The sequence below is a fragment of the Sciurus vulgaris genome (assembly GCF_902686455.1).
Source record: "Sciurus vulgaris genome assembly, chromosome: 2".
In the NCBI taxonomy this organism is placed as follows: domain Eukaryota; kingdom Metazoa; phylum Chordata; class Mammalia; order Rodentia; family Sciuridae; genus Sciurus; species Sciurus vulgaris.
The window spans coordinates 87,167,020-87,186,632 of NC_136462.1; positions in this window are offsets into that span (position 1 = coordinate 87,167,020).

Below are 19,613 nucleotides of genomic sequence, written 5' to 3' on the forward strand. Positions count from 1 at the left end.
ACAGCATTTGTTTGGTTACTCAATGCTTACATGCTTACATGAATATATATGATCATCAGAAGAATTTGGATCAGGCTATTAGAAAAATGATCATTGCATTTGTTCCAGTACTGAGTAAATTAAAAATGTATATCTGGGTTTGATTGCCATATATAGTTTAAAATATGACTAGCTATTTAAGATAATACTTTATATACAGAGTATATTTTTCACTCCAAAACAGAGTTCTTGTCATTGTCAACTAATCTCTCAATTGTCTTCCAAAAAGTGTGGGGTTTAGAAACACTTCACGTATTTTATAGAAAGATATCTGAACTTAGCATGACCTCCCTCTATTCCCCCATCCCTAAAGATTCCAACTTGGATTTCAGTATTCACAAGGATCAAACCTAGAGAAGCAGCACTATTTTCAGAAGTTCTTTTATTAAGGTTCATAGCTAATTATTGTCCAGGTTGTTTATGGTCCAGTAGCCTCAATCTAGTAGAAATCTTACCTAATAAAATAAAGCACCAGAACCTAGGCAGTCTCATTAGAAACTCAAAGAAAACCAAGTACAGACTTTGCAGGAGAAGCTGACTTGCACTGAAATATTCAGAAAGAGGAGAATGAAGGGTTGCCCTCAATATTTCACAAAAGACCTGTGAAGCCCGCTTGTTTGGAAGGACAATTTCTGTGGCCAGAGAACATCCTCTGGTTTGAGTAGACACACATTCTCAATCCTTTTCCTTGAAAAGGATTTCCTTGTGCTCACTGACAATAAGCACAGCCCTGAGTTTTGAAAAACTAGAAGCTAATTGGCTCCTTCTTAGCTCTTTTTATGCCATGGCATATTTAAAAGCAGTCCCATTTCCTTTGCTTAGCAATAATGGGTCCACTTATAGGTTTGTTTTTCATATTAATCCCCTCCACATCTCCCCAGCACTGTGAGAGACAATTTCTTCATTTCGTCCTCTTCATCAGTCTTTCACTACCTGCTACAGGATACAGTTTCTCTATTTTATGCACATGTGCAGCTTTTCAGGACCTGGGTCTGTGTTTTACTCTCCTTGTCTAGCTGAAAGTTCTTCCCCCCCTCTTCTTACTGTGCCTATCTCCTTGGACATTTCCTGAAGGCTGCCCATTTTGCCAAGCTGGTTTACCATGAATAAAGTGCTTAACACTTGTTAAGTTGCAGATTGTTCATAAAAAAATTGGAAATAAGTATTATTTAGGCTGTCAAACTGTTAATATTAAAATTGAAAAATAAGATGTCACTTTTTGCAAGAGCAGATGTTTGGGGCACATCTTTTTCAGTGCATCTGTTTACTAATGAGGGGTAAGCAAGAGCTTTGTGAACATGCACTTTTATTTATTTAAAAAAAAGATTCCATTGGCTTTCAATTTACATCATAACAAAAGTGTGTATAATGTGGCAGAAATGTTTTATGTGATTAAGAACTGTTTAGTCTGGATTTGTAATTAATTTAATTGTAACATCTAGAGGACTGCAATTTTGAAAAACTTTCACTCCTGATTGCCTATTATTCACATGACAACACTGAAATAATGTGACACTATGATAAATGGAAACATAACAAGCAGTTGTCCTGATTTAATAACATTTTTAAAAACTGCAAAAGTTCTGTATAAATCATATGCATACATATATATGCACATACACACATTAAGACATAAAATTTATACAAAGAAATTTCTGTTTTCCATGCAACTTTTGGATCAGAGGAAGAAATGCATAATTTAATAAACATCTTATAACTACACTTTATTTTAATATCTTAGTCTAGTCACCTGAGATGTTTCATTTCTTGATAACAGTAAAGAACTAATTCAGTTGCTCCACCAAAAGGTTTCCCTAAACCCAGGTACCATTTTGAGGTCAGCAACATACCTTCATTTGTTTGAACTATGGTTTTACCAAATTCAATCAAACATTAAAAGGAAGTACTTAATTAGTTATGCTGCACTAACAAAGAAAAATTATTACACCATACTAATCTATGTTATGGCAAAACCCTGACCCCACAAAAGTGATTGGTGCCATTAAGAAGATTGATTGAGATACATAGGAATTATAATTCAAAGAATCAGTGAGGAGAAAGCCATCAAATTTAAACTGCATTATTTTTCTACTCAAATGTTACATGAATATCCCATATAAATTCGTCTCCAAAGTTGAATCGCATTGCAGAATGTGTTAATAAAATGGATATGGAATAAGTCTGTGGTTTTTACTTCCATTTAGCTAAATTCACTTCAAATAAATTATCGCCAGTAAGTAGTTTTGAATTCAGAACATTATAGATATAACCTCTTTACCACCTGAAACACTTACATATGAAGATTTTTGAGAAGATGTCTGTTTGTGGGTTAGACATGAAGAGATTCTACTTTCATAGAATGCCCAAATTCAAATTTAAGTGTAAAAGCTCTGAGATTATTGTAGGAAATTTTGAAAATAGGGAAAAATGGAAAAGAAGAAAAAAGCTGTCTACAAATAACTACTGTTCACATTTTTATATTTTCTTCCTATAATTTTATGTAAAATGATTTGCATCTCTGTTGTTCTCTAAAAGATATTTTTATTAGGCTTTGTCTAAAACATCTGAATTAATCCTCACATAAAAGTATCTTCAAGTTCCTAATGTTTACATATTATATCATCATTGTAGAAATTAGAAATTTCCTTTAAAACAAATGATATACATACCATGTGCCTATTTTTGATCATTCTTTGTTTCTTCCAAAATTTAAAGTTGGTAACCACTTTATGAAGAACTTCCCCAAAACTGAGTAACCATATTCTAAGACCTCCTCCCATGTCTAGATAATTCACTAAAAATCTAAAACATGGAATAAAAATATATTGTTTTCCTCTGAAATAAATGATGAAAAGATGTGCAAGGTCTAAATAGACATTAATTGAATATTATAATATTGTACAGGAAGTGCATGAATTTAATACATAATATGTTATCAAAATCAGCATGAGGAAGCCCAATATGTGATGTCAACAATAAGCATGTGTTAAAGGACATAGGGGAAGTTTCCAAGAGAGCTTGTATGATACCAACCCTGACCCATGCCTACTACCTTTTAGACACAATTTGTGATGATAAATCCCTAGCATTCCACGCATGATCATAAATATTGATCTTTTCTCTTACGATTGAAGTCAATTGACTCAAGTCCAGTGAAAACGTGAAGAAGGCTGAAGTGTTATAGATGGTACCCAACTAGTGGTTTAAAATTTTGCCTTGTTAATTTTAATTTTGTAACACTGTACTGCTCAAAAAAGTCATTAGGTGAGTGTAAGCAGAACCCTATGATAACTCAAAATATCCATTAACAAAAATTTTAAAACTGTAAATTATGCACATGCTTTAGTCATGACACGAAATGTGTGAAAGTTTAACTATTCGGTCCTATGCAAGTCAAGGACCTTGGAGAAAGCATGGTACAGGTCGCTCAAAGGTAAGTCTGCAAAAGTGAAGGGACTTTGTTTTGGAAAAATTGTGTACTTGGGAGGGAATAGCAAAATTTCATGATTCAGAGCGTTGGCTCAGCAGCGAGTCAGTGTGGGATTAGATGCTGACTAGTTGATTTATAGTATGTGAATTTGGCGAGGGCTTTCATTTGACTGCTTCTCAGTTTTCTCATCTGTAACATGGGAGTGAAAACAAAAATTTTTCTTATAAGGAAGTTGTGAGAAATAAATGATACATGGGAAGCACTTAGAATGGTGCCAAGCAGGTGGTAAGCACACAAGAAGTGAAAGCTTGTTATAATTATAACCACTTATTACTATAGGTGATGGAAACATCATCTGAATTCTCTACTCATCTCAGCTACTACTTATGTCACTTGCTTTTAGCGCTTTGAATTATTTGCTATTCCACCTATAAATGCCTGATTTCGTATATTTAAATACAACACATGTGTGTATGTGTTAGTGTATGTCTAAAAAATAAATTCCTTGAGGACAGTGTAATGACATTTCTTCATTTTATCCACACGAGTCTCTAAATACTGTAATATATTATGCAAATAAGAATTTTTTGATGATTATTATGGTGAGGTATAAGTCTAGTATCTGCCCCCTGAGGAAGCTCAGAAAATACACATCTTGACAGAAAAACAAAAATGAATGCCAGTTCAGAAAACTTAAGAAATGGGTTATTTTTTAACCTTCATAAGCACCTCTTAAATATCAATGTATGGTGATAACAATTAGGGAGGTATTTAAAACAAATATGAATCATTTCACTTTAAAATTACTGAAATTCATGTTAGGAGAATGTCACTTTTAGCTTTTTGTGCACAGGGAAGCCTATGTATTTACTTTCCTATTTACCTCCTTTATTTGCATAAAATTTATATTGGAGGCATTTAATAGGTACTTAATACATAAAAGTTATTTCAAGGCTATATGGACTAAAACTTTTCCTAAAATGAAAATTACATAAAAAATGTATTTCTTTTCTACCCTGAAAATAAAAACCATGAATAATCATCTCAGAGAATTTTCTAAAATTCCTATAGTGTTCATTGGAATTGGAAAGACTTCAGCTTTGGAAGTCCCTGTAAGGTCAGCATTACTACTTACCTTTCTGCTCAAATATGTAAACTGATATCTACAGCATCTAACCTTTACCAAAGTGTTCATCTTGCAGTCATTTGGACACATAGTGCTCTAGATAGAGTCATTCATTGTCCAGTACGTTAGTGGATGATGTATATTTTGTAGTTAATGGAGTTGAATAGATCTTCACATTTTACAGCTCAGTGAATGTGTACTCCATTTTCTTCCTGGCTTCTGCTGCTAGATTTTTTTTTTAATAGAACACAATTTTATCCATTAAAGATACATTTTTGAGAAACTAGTAAAATCTCCTTAGAAATGAGAAGAATAGAATAAAAAGATACAATTGAAATCACATATTTATTTATTCTAACAATCATGGGACCAAATTTCTTAACATTTTTTAGTCTTTGTATTATTTCTTAATTAGAAATGGTGTGTGATATAAGAACCCATTGTTTCCAGTTGTGCTCATTGTAAAAACTTATGCAGTATGTAAGGATAAGTGGATATGGAACAAGTATACTAAGAAGTGGAATATGTCACTTAATATTTAATAACTAAGGTGTTTTGTCCACCCTAATATGGTAACATCTGAAAAATTTTATCATAAATGTCATGATTTGTTCTTATATTTGAACTTTCAATTTCTAAGACTTATAAGAACTTTTGATCTGAATAATTTCACAGATTTAACAGCCATCAAAATAATGCTACGCTAACTTTCCATACAAGTGATAAAAAGACTTTCATACATAGTAATTTCATCCTCACAAAAGAGGTAGAAAGTCACATTATCTTTACTGCACAAAGAACGCTGCACATTCTTGTGACTTAGAACATCTTCTAGACATTTGTCTCAAATCTGAAAGACTACTAGTACAATGTGATTGTAAGTGACAATGGAAAAGAAGTCCCAGGGGTTGGCAACCCATGATTTGAACCAGTTTCACATTTGCTTCTGTGAATAAAGTTTTGTTGGAACCCAGCAATGTCCATTTCTTTACATGCTATGGCTTCTTTCACCTTGCAAGAGACCATAGAGCCCACAAAGATGAAAATATTCATTATATTTCCCTTTACAGAAAGGGTTTCCTAACCCCTGATTTAAACCAAAGACTATGGTGTCTGTACTATGAAAGGTAATGGAGCAGAATCTGAAAACCATGAGAAAATCGAATACCAAATGAACAAATAAAATCATGGTGAAGCAGATGCATGACTGTTCACATCTTTCATTGAACTGTAATTTAGTAGTATCATAGTTGAGAGCAATAGAAATAATGTAGAACTAGGGGAAAAAAACCACCCATGATCATTTTATCAGCTAATAATGTTTTTTGAGTGTCTCATAAGTATAAAGCATACAGATAGATATTAATCTACAGATAAACCTTCTATATGGGTTAATGATCTTCCAAGTGCAAGTATTTGGTAATGACAAAATATGAGCAATCAAGCATTTATCACAGCAATGGAAGAAAGCTGCATCATAGATAATCAAAAACTCTAATCAATTGGCATTAGTGACTTTGCTTCCTTAGATAGCCCCACTTTCATTCTTTGTTATCAGATCAGAAAGTCTTTCAGAAAAGGAAAGAATCAGATTTAGCTACTTTGTGAAATAAATGGCTGCTAAGTCTGTATATCAGTATTTTTAAAATGGAGCTATATCCCACAACTGAAAGTCTCAGAGAAAGTAATAAAATTGACTAGACATATGAGATACATTTCTATATTTTCATAACTAGATCTTTAAGACAGAACTGAGAGTAAAATAAATAGCTGGTCAATTGAAAGAACAGTTAATAAGCATGAAAATGCATTCACATTTACTCTTTAAGAAAAAAAAAACTAATGCCAATGTTCATCATGGCACTTATTTGTTATTATAGAGAAAATAGAAATTCAGGACCTCAAGAATCACACAGCCTAGGTAGGCGGTGGGGGGAAGATGCAGACATCCATACAGATAACTACTTTATAACACAGTTTTTGTTATGCTGGAATTTATGAATGGACCAAGCATGAAGGCAGAAGAAACAAATCACTACAACCCATATGTGTAACTAACACTGTCTGGATTCAAGACACCATGTCCAAATGGCAGGATATAGAAATTATTGGTGTAGTGTAGCCAGTGTGAGACAGAGCATTTTAGAAATACATTCAGCATAGTTCAATGAAGAATGTTCAGTCAAGAGATTCCATTTTAATTAGTGAGACGGTAATATTAGAACCATTGAAATCAAAGAAGGACTCATGCATAATTGTTTTAGAACCCCAAATTAGAGTCTCTGGTTTCTTCCTCTGTTCTTCAATCCCAGAGTTTTGCATTAAATTATATTCCCTTCATTGACTTACATCAGATAAAAATTCTGTCCCCTTCTTGATGGCAGCAGCTGAATCAGCAACTCAGGGGGCTGAGCTTTGGTGCCATCTCTCTAGTAGGCTTAACTGTGGGGTCACAGTGTTTAGGGCTATGTCTGTCTTGTAACTCAAACATCAGGCTGTTGATATGTAAAAAATTACCTTTATATCTTTAACACATAATCAAAAGGACACAATAAATCAATATTTTAAAGTAACTATTTTCATAATGATTTTCCTTTTTTGGATTTGTATTAATTATCCTGACCTCAATTTTTCTAAAAATTATTAGGTTGGATGAGGTGGACTATAAAGTACCTCTTAGCTGTACAAACAAACAGCTAAGAATTAAATGGGACTTAGCTGGCTGTTTCACTGGTCACTGTTTTCTTTCCTGGAGGTAGTGAGCCTGCTTATAAAAATGATTACTTTGCTTTTATTAATTCATTTAATTTATATTAGTTTTATGTTTAATAAGGTTTGATGATGATACCTGTGACTGGTCAAGAAAAATCTAATTTCTATAACAACTTGGAAATTCCTTCACTTGCATTTCCTGAAATGGGAGATACTTTCCTAGCCCTCTTTAATAGAGTATGTTACAGTATTAAGGAAATAGTGTTCCCTAAAATGTGATATCTTTAAGAAAAATATAATTTGATTGTCCTCTAATGATCATTAATTAGTTTAGATCAAATTATTTTGATAGTGACGTTGGGGTTAACTGTTAGACTCAGAATATATAGTTAATCAATGAGAGTAACATCAACTGAAATTTCATTTTAGAGGCATGAAAAATCCCACAATGACAATTTCCATACCCTTCAGTAAGTGACTGACATCAATATTATGGAAAGTTCTCTCAGGAATTAAAAATGTGCAGAGCAATGTCCAATTATCAGTTAGCTTGCATGGAAACAACAAAGTGGTATTGACTTACACATGGGTAAACTGAGGCTGTGGCTACTTAAAAGCGGACTTACACTAGAATGCAAACCAGCAGAGCTCAAATTATTATCTCATTTGCTATACCCAAAGGAGCCTTCATTTAAAAATATAACGTATTGAAAATACCCACAATTTTTTTCCTTCATCAATATATCAAATATTTACAGACTGAATATGTTTTATTTTTTAAATAGAAACCAATTATTGTAAAAAAAAATTGAAAAAGTCAAGCCATTAAAATGCACAGTATATGTTCTTCTGCACAATCTCTTAACAAAATGGATATTTTAAATGTACCTTTTGTCTTTGACTGGGAAAAAGAGAAAGACAAGGAAATTAATATTTTTGTAATATAGATGTCATCTTATATTTCATGCCTGACTCATTTGAAAATGTAGATTAATTTGCAAACAATTTAGAAGGCTGAACTATTGAATTGGGTCCTCTAAGATTTAGGATTTGTCATCTTTTAAAGTTGACACCCAGCGAGAGCTTGTCAATTACAAAGAAGTGAAATGAAGTGAAAATAAGTCTCATCTTCATCTTCTTGTTATATGCTTGGTTGGTTAGAGAAAGACACCATTTACAAGCTGAAAATAATTATTCAGAAAGTTACGCTTCGCTTTAAAACCAAATTTAAGCAAGAGAAAAGTGCCATTCTGTGATGGTTATTTTATTCAGTGGGTGGGGAGTTTGGGTGGAGAGTGAGATGCTATGGAGTCCTGGAAGATCCATGCTCAGTATGCTACCCATGCTGCTGCTTCTTATGTTGGTGATGAACAGAGATGATTTGAGGCTGTAACTTTAAAAACAAACAACCCTACTTGCTTCATTGCTGTATCACTGTCCAATGAAAGTAAAGATTTGGAAGAAATAACTCTAATGTTACTTACACATTACCAATATGTGAAAATGTGTAATGTGAAAATTCCATTCCCTCCCTAACTTCACCTTTTAATTGCTTTTTATTCTACCTATAATCACAAGAGGCATGATGTTCTAAAGTCTTGGGAGAGTCAAACAAAGTGAATTATTTGTTGTGATCAAGTAAATAAATTTAAAATACTTCAGATGCGTTATGTATGGTCTAACTTGTGGCATTGATCTTGGGATGTAATGCCAATGGGCAAGGTCACTCACCCTGGGAAATGAACAGTATTTGTAGGTACAGCACCCCAATAAATGCATTCCTGACTTGTGCTCAGCTCAGAGAGTGTCCAGGTGCTTGTGAAAAGGACTGGTAGAGACTAATGAAACCACAGTACCATTTGAAGTTGAACATGTTCTAATAATGTTTTCTTCCATCTTGTACCCTCTTAGGACCACTTGACACTACGTGCTGTCACCTCTCTAAGGAGAAAATAAGAAAGAGCTAGAGGGACAGCCAGAAACGAGGTGGTAAGATTTAAGTCTTTCAGAACAAACAATTGAGGCATCATTCCATCTCTGCTGCCTCATCTTAAACTCCCAGGCCAACACTGTTTCCATTATAGTGAGAGGGCAAAGGTCCCATGTGAATTATTTGATACTTAAACACTTGCTCCTTCTGTTTTGAAAAAATGGCATAGAAGTTTGAAATCCCTTCACAGACCTGATTTGGCAGAACCAGCATTCTTTCTATCTAAATTCTATTCATTTTTCAAGGCCACGCTGAAGTCTCCTTTATGAAGCCGTCCCTTGTGACTATGACCACAGTGATTCCTTGTTACCTTGTCTTAAAGCCTATGACCCTTACTATCATCCTCCTTGGGACTTTTTGTCAAGTGTTCTGCACTGATGCCTATTTTTTTAAAAATTATAAAAGTCATAAAATGACATTAATGAGTATGAACAATAGAGAAAAACATAAACTTTAATTCAATGACCTAAAATAAGAACTATGATAGTTATCTATATTCTCTTCTTAATTTTCATAAACCCATGTTATATATTTGAAAAAATACAGTTTTGTACACTAAGTTCAATAAGAATCTTGATATTTGGGTTGGAGTTGTAGCTCAGTGGTGGAGCACTTGCATTGCACATGTGAGGCACTGGGTTCAATGCTCAGCCCCATATAAAAATAAATAAGTAAATAAAGATTGTGTACATCTATAACTAAAATATATTTTTTTAAAAAGAATATTAATATTCAGTAAGAAATTAAATCATAAAAATTTCTCCACATCTCATCAGTCTATAAAGACTACTGGCTAATATTCCAGTAAGTAGATACATCAAAATTTACTTAAGTATACACTATTGCAATGTCAATAAATTATTTATAATATTGTTACCATATCCTGTGCTATTTAAAATAGATTATGGCCTTTTTAATGTTTACATTATTTTAAGACCTGTTCTCAGGAGGGAAATTAGCTGACCCAAAAAGTGTGAACATTAATAATGGAATTGAAGGATGTATAAAGAGCCATTTACATGACCTAACACGCATAGTTTAATCTCATGTAGACACCATTTCTGCTTGTTAAATCAGTAATACCAGCCATTATGTGTATGTTTGTATAAGGATTAGAAATAATATGTTAAAATTTGTTCTAAAATTAGACATTAAAAATAGTGGTCATTACTGTCTTTCCCAACATATTAAACCGTATTAGAATGTCTCCAGTTGTGTATGAGAATACCAAGTTTTTCATAGTTGTATTATATTTAGATATTAAATTGCCTGATATAGCAATATTATATTGTTTTAACATGCTTGCCTTTGATTTCTAGAATGGGTTTGTACTTAGTGAATTCTCTTTCTGAATCTTTGTATTGGTGCTCTTTGTTTATTTTGTATTCACAGTTTTCATCTTATTCAATGTTTACAATTTATTTATATGATATTTTTTGTGATAATTTTCTAAATATTTTTTCATGTAAAAATTCCTGTGAATATTTGTAATACTTATACATACACAAATATGCTGATTAGGTATCTGATACAATGTCATTTGCTTTCTTTTCCATTTTCTAAAATAACTTCCACAGTAACCTGCATGTAATAGGTGCACCAAAAAACAAAAGCTGTATTTTTAATAGGCATGAGATAGTGTTATTCTGTTCTTTGAATATTAAATGAAATTGGCTAGGTATATCCAATGATTTTTATCCAAATTGCAGAAATTTTCAAGAATGTAGGTTGTCTTGCCAACTTGAGATCATGTTCGTTCTCCTTCTGAATTCTAGATCATGCTGGTGTGTTCCCCGCATGTTTGTTCTATTTCTTTTGCTTCACCAACACTAAAATGTCAAAGTCACTTCCTTTTCCACTTAAGACCTTAAGGTTTGAAAGAGATTTTGATGAATTTGGAAATTTTATATTTCAGGAAAAAATTAGCATTGAACTTAGAGGTCCCTGATATAGCAAGATATCACATAGCCATTCTAACATCTTCTGGCATGTTAGAGGATGCTTAACGATTTTTAACATCTATGTGTAAAAATGTTATTTTTCTGACAAATTCTTGAAGCTCTGTTTAGCAAGGCCTTTATTTTGCATTCACTTTTGAAGGGTATTTTTGCTAGATAAAGTTCTGGAGTGAGTTACATTCTTTTGAACTTTCAACATCTATGCTGAAAGAATTTTCCATTTCTCATTTACCATACTTATTATTCAGAAATGTATGGCTCATGCTTACTTTCACATATCCAAACATGGCCCATTAAAATATTCAGCAAGTACTTACTGTAATTCATTAAATTTGAAATTCAATCAACTGTAAGTTTGCCATTATTTTGTGTACCACTCAGAAAGAAAGAAAAAAATGTTGCCACTGAAACTATGTATGATAACTTATTGATTGTAAGACAGTTTTTAAAATTTCAGAATTCAAAAATTTTCCTACAGTATCAATTATTTGTATGAGGAAAATAATGCATAAGAATTTATTTCGTGTTGCTGTAAAATAAGAAAATAACCTAACTTTCCTTCCCTCTGTTGCCCACTGATACATTTTAGACTACTCGTTTAATCATGGGATCTTGAAATTACAACTCATTGACTTATTAGAATAAACAAGAAAGCAGAAATTTCTAGACAATGCAGACCTTACAACACTTTAATGCTTACTTCTCTAGAATGATGTGTTATAGTCTTAATGAATTTTAATTGTAGATGTATATTTGAAATCTATATGGTATTTTGTACACAGAATAGCTCTGTTCAAATTCCAATTTGTATTTTCCCATATATTAAAACATTCAACTGTTTATGATTTCTTTCTGAATTTCTGAGAATCCTTCTGAAATAATTTTCTTTCTGCTTACAGTCTTCTTGACTCCTGCATTTGACAAACTCTTTCAGCTCTGTTTAGCAAGGCCTTTATTTTGCATTCATTTCTGAAGGGTATTTTTTCTAGATAAAGTTCTGGAATGAGTTACCTTCTTTTGACCTTTTAAAAATATTTGGACTTCCCATTTGATCCAGAATGGACTAACAGAGATCAGCAGTAAATAAATGAGAGAGACCTACCAGTGCCCCAGCTGAGTGCCAAAAGAGTTCAAGATGAAAAGAAAAACTCAAGCAAAGACCAGCAGAATCTCTGAGCTGAGGAAATGGAGCTGAGAATCCAGGGAGACCGAGTCAGCTAGAGTTCTTAGAATGAAGGGCCAGAGAGGATAAAGCTGCACAAAGAGAGAATTTCAGAGACCTGAAGAGAGCCCCTCAACCATCCAGCTGATTCATGCCATCATATGAAACTATCTGAGCCCAGGAAAGGAACCAGCCAACAGAACTAGGCCAGGAATAGTGCCTGTTGTCACCAGCCAGATGGAAAAATCTCGTAATTCACATGACAGTGGATAGAATACATAGAAGTGTCTTGACTCAGTATGGGGGATAATTAGCCCTAGACTAAATGCTATTCTGGTCCCACCTAACAAATCTTAAAAGCAAAACTTAAAAGGATCAAACGGTTTCCAAGTAATTTAACTATGTATTAGAACAAAGCTCATAAATATTTATAGAACTACAAAAGTATATATAGCATGCAACAAGGTAACATTCTTTGTCTAGCAGACCTGCAAAGAAGCAGGTTAACTAAATCATAATAAGAAGTAAAATCAACTAATTGAAATAGACCTAGAGGCTACCCAGGTATTAGAATTTGTAAACAAGCATATTAAAGAACATTTACAATTATATTTCAGATGTTCCCAAAATTTAAGTAGACAAAAAAATTCTAAGAGCTCAAAAAGGATCATAGACATAAATGTAAGAATTAAAATGACAATTTTTTTTAGAAGAACACCAGAAGTAAATTTTCATGATATTTGTTAGGCAAAGAAATCTAATAAAAGATAGCAAAACCAGAAACGATAAGGAAAAAACTGACAAATTAGTCTTTATCAAAATTCAAAACTTTGGTACTTCCAAAAAACAGCATCCTAAAACTGAAAAGATTGGCCAAATATTGGAGAAAATATTTCCATGTATATACTGAATAAGGGACCTGTATCAAGAAAACACAAAGAATTTTTACAACTCAAAATTCTAAAGAAATAAAAAATGCATGGAAGTTTGCAAAAGAAGAAGTACAAAAGATTACGCACAAGAAGAATATTCAATATCAAGAGTCATAAGAAAAAGGCAAATGAAGACCATGAGATACAACTTCACACTCTCAAGAATGGCCATAATTTTAAAAAGACAGACAATACCAAGTGCTGGTGAGTACACAGAGAACATGGAAGCCTCATGCATTGTTTCTTGGAAGAACAATCCATACTATAATGAAATAAAATGAAGAGAAAAAATTTTGAAAATGAGGACAACATCTGTGAACCATGGGGCAACTCAAAGTCACTGCCTATCTGTGAAATTGGAGTCCCAAATAAGAAATAAGAAAAGTGCATGTGGTGGTTGGAGGGGGGTGTCTAGAAAAAAACATATTTGATATAATGGATGAAAACTCTTCAAACTTACAATTTTTTTTGAATTTTTATTTTTTACAAACCCACAGATCCAAGTAACTCACTGCCTCTTCCATTTTTTTTTTTTTTTTTTTTACAAAAAAATATTTTTTCTCTGGAGTCTGGGTCTTTCATAGCTAATGACTTTACTGCAACAGTGATACCCTCCATTTCTCTTCATTATTACCTGAAAATTCAAGTCATAATGCACCTACTAGTGAAATGCTCCTTCTGTGTTAGGCTGCAGGAGAGGAGGGCATCCTCTCTCTTCCCAGACACTGGGAAGAGAAATGGAGGACTAGGCTGCAGAGAGAGAGGTAAATTTCACAAAAAAGATTGGACCCAGCTCACCTGGGGACAGCAGAAACACCCAGAAGGTGATCTTCCACAAAACAAGTGTTCCCCAGCTGGTTGTCCCCTGCATGCCTGACTCACTTTCCTCCAGTTGTCAGGAAAGTCTGCAGGCACTTCCTTCCTTTTGGCTTTCAGTCTGAATGTTGAGTGTTACATCACAGGACAATTATCACCTTTTGTCTCAGGAAGATATTTTATTTCTTGCATCTTTTCCACCTGTGCAGGAGAAATTCTTGGTTTTTTTTTTGTTTGTTTGTTTTGTTTTGGTTTTGTTTCTTTTAAAATTCCTGACTACTGAAGGTAAGTTAAATGTTAAGTGTTAAAAGTGATTGTCTTCAGAAACAGTATACATAGCCTTCTCTTATTTTGGTAGAAAATGATTGTAACCTTCATCAAACAGCCATTCTTGCCTTTAGAGAGAGTGAATGGGTCTCCACTGTCTTCTGAGGAGCATTTAGTTTTCTTTGCTCCACTAGGGAACCTACAATGTGAAAAACAAAAATTGTTTCAATTTATTGCCACTGCTTCACCTGGGGATTGTGGCAACCCTGATCAGCAGGTCTCTCTTCACTGTTTCTCCACTACCGGTCCATGGAATGGGGAGGCCTTGGCTGTCAATTATTCCTGCTAGATTTCTATAACAATAACTTACCTATTACATACACTACATATCTAATTACTTCACATTTACCAACTCAGAATTTTACAAAACAAAAGAATTTGCGCTAAAGTCTGAAAACAGAATGACACATGCTTTGTCCCATACACACTCCAGCACACGTGTGATCAGCAGTTTCACTTTTGATCCAGCCCCTCCTCACCAAGTGTTAATTGGGCCCCTCTTCTGAGCACTAGTCTAAGAAACAGGATGCTCCTCTGCGATGCACAGCGATGCCTTCTGCTGGTGGGCTGGGATACTACTGCTGCTTTTCAGTCCCTTTATGACCAGGTTCACAGACCTCATATCAGCCATTACTCGAAGGTCCTTCTCAATAGGGTGCTTGCCCACTGGCACGATGTTTCCTGGAAGGCCCTCTTGTATTCTATTGTGACCCTCAGAAAGGTTTCCCCGAATCTGAGTCCTCTGTCCATGTTGGCCCATGCTGCTCACAATTGGTATCTTTCCAGACTTGTCTATGCATAAGAAAGTAAATATCAATATATTCTTAATCCTTATCCTTTATTATAAAAGGTAATACATAATGCACAAGATCTACAATTTGCTTTTTACATCTAAAATAGTATATCTTAGAGATGGAAGGGTCAGTTTTCTTGGAAAGTGAATTGGAAAAATAAAAAAGCACTCCACTTGTACAGAGCTGTGGTTCCCTTTGAACACCATGTAACGCTGTCCCTATCTGTTGTTTTTATGCACTGTGAGCCTCTGAGAGTTTGTTATAATTATTTTAATTAAATTTGTGAAAGGATTTTCAAATAATTTTTTCTTCAGTTTTTGATTACTAATTGTTTTTGCATGCAGTTTAGGATTATTTTCATTCTTTTAAAATGGGTACATTATAATTATACATAATAGTGGGATTTTCTGTTACATATTCATACATGCACATAACATAATTTGCTCAATTTCATTCTCTCCAGAAGTCTGGTGATTTAAATGGAGTTTAACAAATTTTAAAAAGAAAGCTACAATCTTTAAAGTAGGAAGAAGCTCAGGGAATTTGAAATTAAATCCCCCTCTCCTGTTGCTACTGAAAATTAAAGTATAAAATTCAAATTCTAAATTTCATAGTTTTTTTTTTTTCCTTTCAGAAATAACAATCTTGCCAGAATAGAAATGTCCTAATTTGCCTACTGGGAATTTTAGAAGGAAAAAGAAATGTCATTTGGGATACAGAACACATGACTTTATTAGATATGCATGACAGTTATAAACTGGGAATAGTAGTTCATTCTTTTTATTGAAAAATCATGACATTAGCTTGTTTTCCTGATGAGGAAAGTTTTGTTACCCACTAACCTTAAAATAACAAAATTCTTGGAAGTAGAAAACTAGGTTTAGAAAGCATAGGTTAATCTGTTAAAATTATTATACATCTGTATGACAAAATGATGGTTAAATAAATAAAGGGAACATCAATTAATACACACACATAACTTTTCTTGGTTATAGCAGTTAGCTATATAGTTTATTTTCATGTAGAATTTCATGTTTGCTATAAATATTGCAGAAAATTCTTTTCTTGTGAATTTAATAAATTGCCTAAAAATACTCTAGTGGAATTAAAACTTGCTGAGCTTTGCTTTATTTAATTTCCTATTTCTTTCTGATTTGGTCACATAATATTATTATCTCCTGCCTTACAATTGTACCTGGTCAACACACGAGTCCTTTAATTGTTTGAGAGCCTTTGAACAACTGTTATTGTAACTAGCGAGATAGTTATGTTATTGTAACTAGTGAGATAGTTATGGAGATATTTTCAATCCCTGTACACAAAATCTAAATTTATGTGGTCTTATACAACACATGGTACCCTTTTTTACTAATACATTAGTTGTTGGACTTGCTGACCCCGTGGCCTGATAACTTTTCTCCTAACAGAATTAGGCTGTAAGATGTTCTAGAGTCTGTTGTTTCTCCTAGGCATCTTTGAAGACAAACAACAATAACAAAACTTACATGTTCATTCAATTTCTTTCTTATTAGAAAAAAAAAATCTGGAAACAAAATTAAAATCCAAATTAACTAAAATTGTAGGGAGAGAACTTCTCAAATGGGAAAAACATTTGCGTATATATTCTATGTGAACGACAAGACCCTCCATTTTATTTTGCCTGATGTGGGGCAGTGCACTGTTTTTCAAGTGCTTCAAGCAATTCTAAAGAACAGCATTACAAATGTGCAATCTTCTATGAACACTGTGTCTATATTTTAGCACAATAGAGAATTATGAATCATTTCCACTCTGTGTTGTAAATTTAATTTTCAAAAATATTATAAAATGAAGTAACTATTATTATAAAGATGCTTTCAGATGACATTTAATTACAGTGCAGGGTAATTTATTTTACTAGCTAGAGTATCTTGGGCTAATTGCATTTATTTATGTTTTATGCTTGCACCATCATAACAAACAACCTATCCTATACATTCCCTTCTGTTTCTTCTTTTCATTCTTAAGAGATATTCTGGATTTTCTTTTAAATTTTGGTAATATTTCCTAATAGTAAGGGAAATATTTCTTTGCCCTTACACCTCCCTTGTAGAAGAATGCTTTGATCTCTCTAGAAGTTTAATTGCATTTCATGGAATGATTCCTCTTTGCAATTAGGTCTAGACTTAGATGCTGAGTGTGTTTTCTTTCATGTTTTTATTCAATCATTTCTGTGGCAAATTTTCTGTCTCACCAATATTTCCTTTCATCTCAGCCTCTGGTAACAGTAACTTCTGAATAGCCACATTCTTTCATCTGATAAAGATGGGCTCTCTGATCACTCTTGAAGCTTTTTGGCAAGTTTGCCTTTGATTATTTTAATTGTTCTTCTCTTTTGCAGATAGTTAATGAATAGTTCGAATTAAGATACTGTCATATCTCTTGTTGTGTTCCCTCTACTAGGAAGGTGATCATTGATAGGCTAAATATGTTCATAAGTCTCCCCCCTCATCAAATAAAATGTTTTATTTAAATTCTAGTGGAATTTTTAGGTGTTCTGTAGAAAAATAAGTATTTTATCATGGTAGCTAGCAGCACTAATCTGCTCAGTTTTAAGACAGAATGTAAAGTTTTGCTTAAATGACAACTGCTTCTTAGCTTTGTTCCTAAAATTTTCATCATGCAGTCCCCAAAAGATTCAGCTAACATTGGCACTATCATTCTCTAGTACTAAGATAGAAAGGGACAGGTTTCATGAGAAAAAGGAAAAAACAACAACAACAACAACAACAAAAAACAATAAATGGAGTCCTGCTCACATTATTTTGTTCTCTTATACCATGAATTGGTTATCTTCAGAAAGGGTGGTCTAATGGTTGAAGGTGGGCCAGGAGTGCCATCAGCAATTCTGAACAGATTTAATGACCCTAGACAGAGATTACCAATCATGTTGGACAGTTATTCCACATCTCAATTTCTTCAATTATAAAAATAAAACCAAAGAAAAAGAAAAGCAAGAGAAAGAAACCAGAAATATCTAGTTCTTTTCAAGATATGCATTAATATGGTCACAGTCTTAAATATGTACACAAGAAGGGGCATTTACAATGACAAAAATGATCTTGTTTGGTAACATTTGGACCACATCCATGATCAACAAGTAAAAGGGCTCAATTATAGCTAATTTATTCAGCTAATCTTTTCTTTACCCTTTGATCTATTAAAAAATATTTGTTGAGATCATCTAAGTGCCAAAAACCATAGATACAGCAATGAACAAGAGAGAAAAGCCTGAGTTCTTGTGTGCTCTTACTGTAGTTGGAGCCTAGTAGGGCAGAATGAATTTCATAAGGTAGTGTTGTAGCAACTGAGCATGCTTTTCTGAGAAATTGCTCAGGGAAGCCCTCTCTAAGAAGTCATGTTCGGATTCACATGAAATGACCAAGAGTGTCCAGACAGTAGAAGAGCAAGTACCTATCCCGCAATGGAGAAAGAGTTTGCTCAGAAAACAAACAACAATAAAAATCAGAAAGAAGACCGAGGTGATCTGAGTGTAGTAAAGGAGATGGAGACTGGTATGAGACAAGGTTTAAGTTAAGGGAGGCCTCATGGGCATCTGAGAAAATAGTTTCGACTTTAGAATTATCCTAAATATTATAGGGTATTTTTGGCAAATTGAGCTGGAGTGTCATGATATGATCTGGTGCCTGCTGTATACACAATGAATAATTGAGTTCCAGGGTGGAAGCAAAGAGAATAAGGAGGTGACCCCAGAAGTGCTGTGGTAGCACTAATGGAATGGGCAGTGAATACTTGAATATAGGGTACATTTAAGATAAAGTTTAAAGGTCTCATTATGCTTCCTATTGAGGGGAAGCAAGAAAGAGGGAGGAATCAAGATAACATTCAGGTTTTTTTTGGGGGGGGGGGGTGGGGGGGGGCTTGAACAACCAGATAGTGGTTGGTAGCACTTATTTAGATGAGGAGATGGAATTAGGAAGGAGAAAACGGCAGATTATAAAGAGTGCAATTTTTACCTCCTTTACTCAAATCTGCCTAATAGAAATCTACATGCTGATGTGAAGTTGACAGCTGTATGTATGAATTTGGCACTCAAGACAAGGCTGGAAATACATATTTAGCAGTAATAACTGCATAGATGGAATTGCAAGTGCAGAAAAGGTCAATCAATAGGAAAGAAAATATTGCCCAGGATAGAGTCCCAGGGCTTTCCAATATTTATAAGCTGAGCAGAGAAGGAATTAGTAAGGAGACCAGAAAAATGTGAAAGACACAAGCATACTGTGATAGTGAATCCGCAGAGCCGGCTGTCAATGGGGGGAACTGG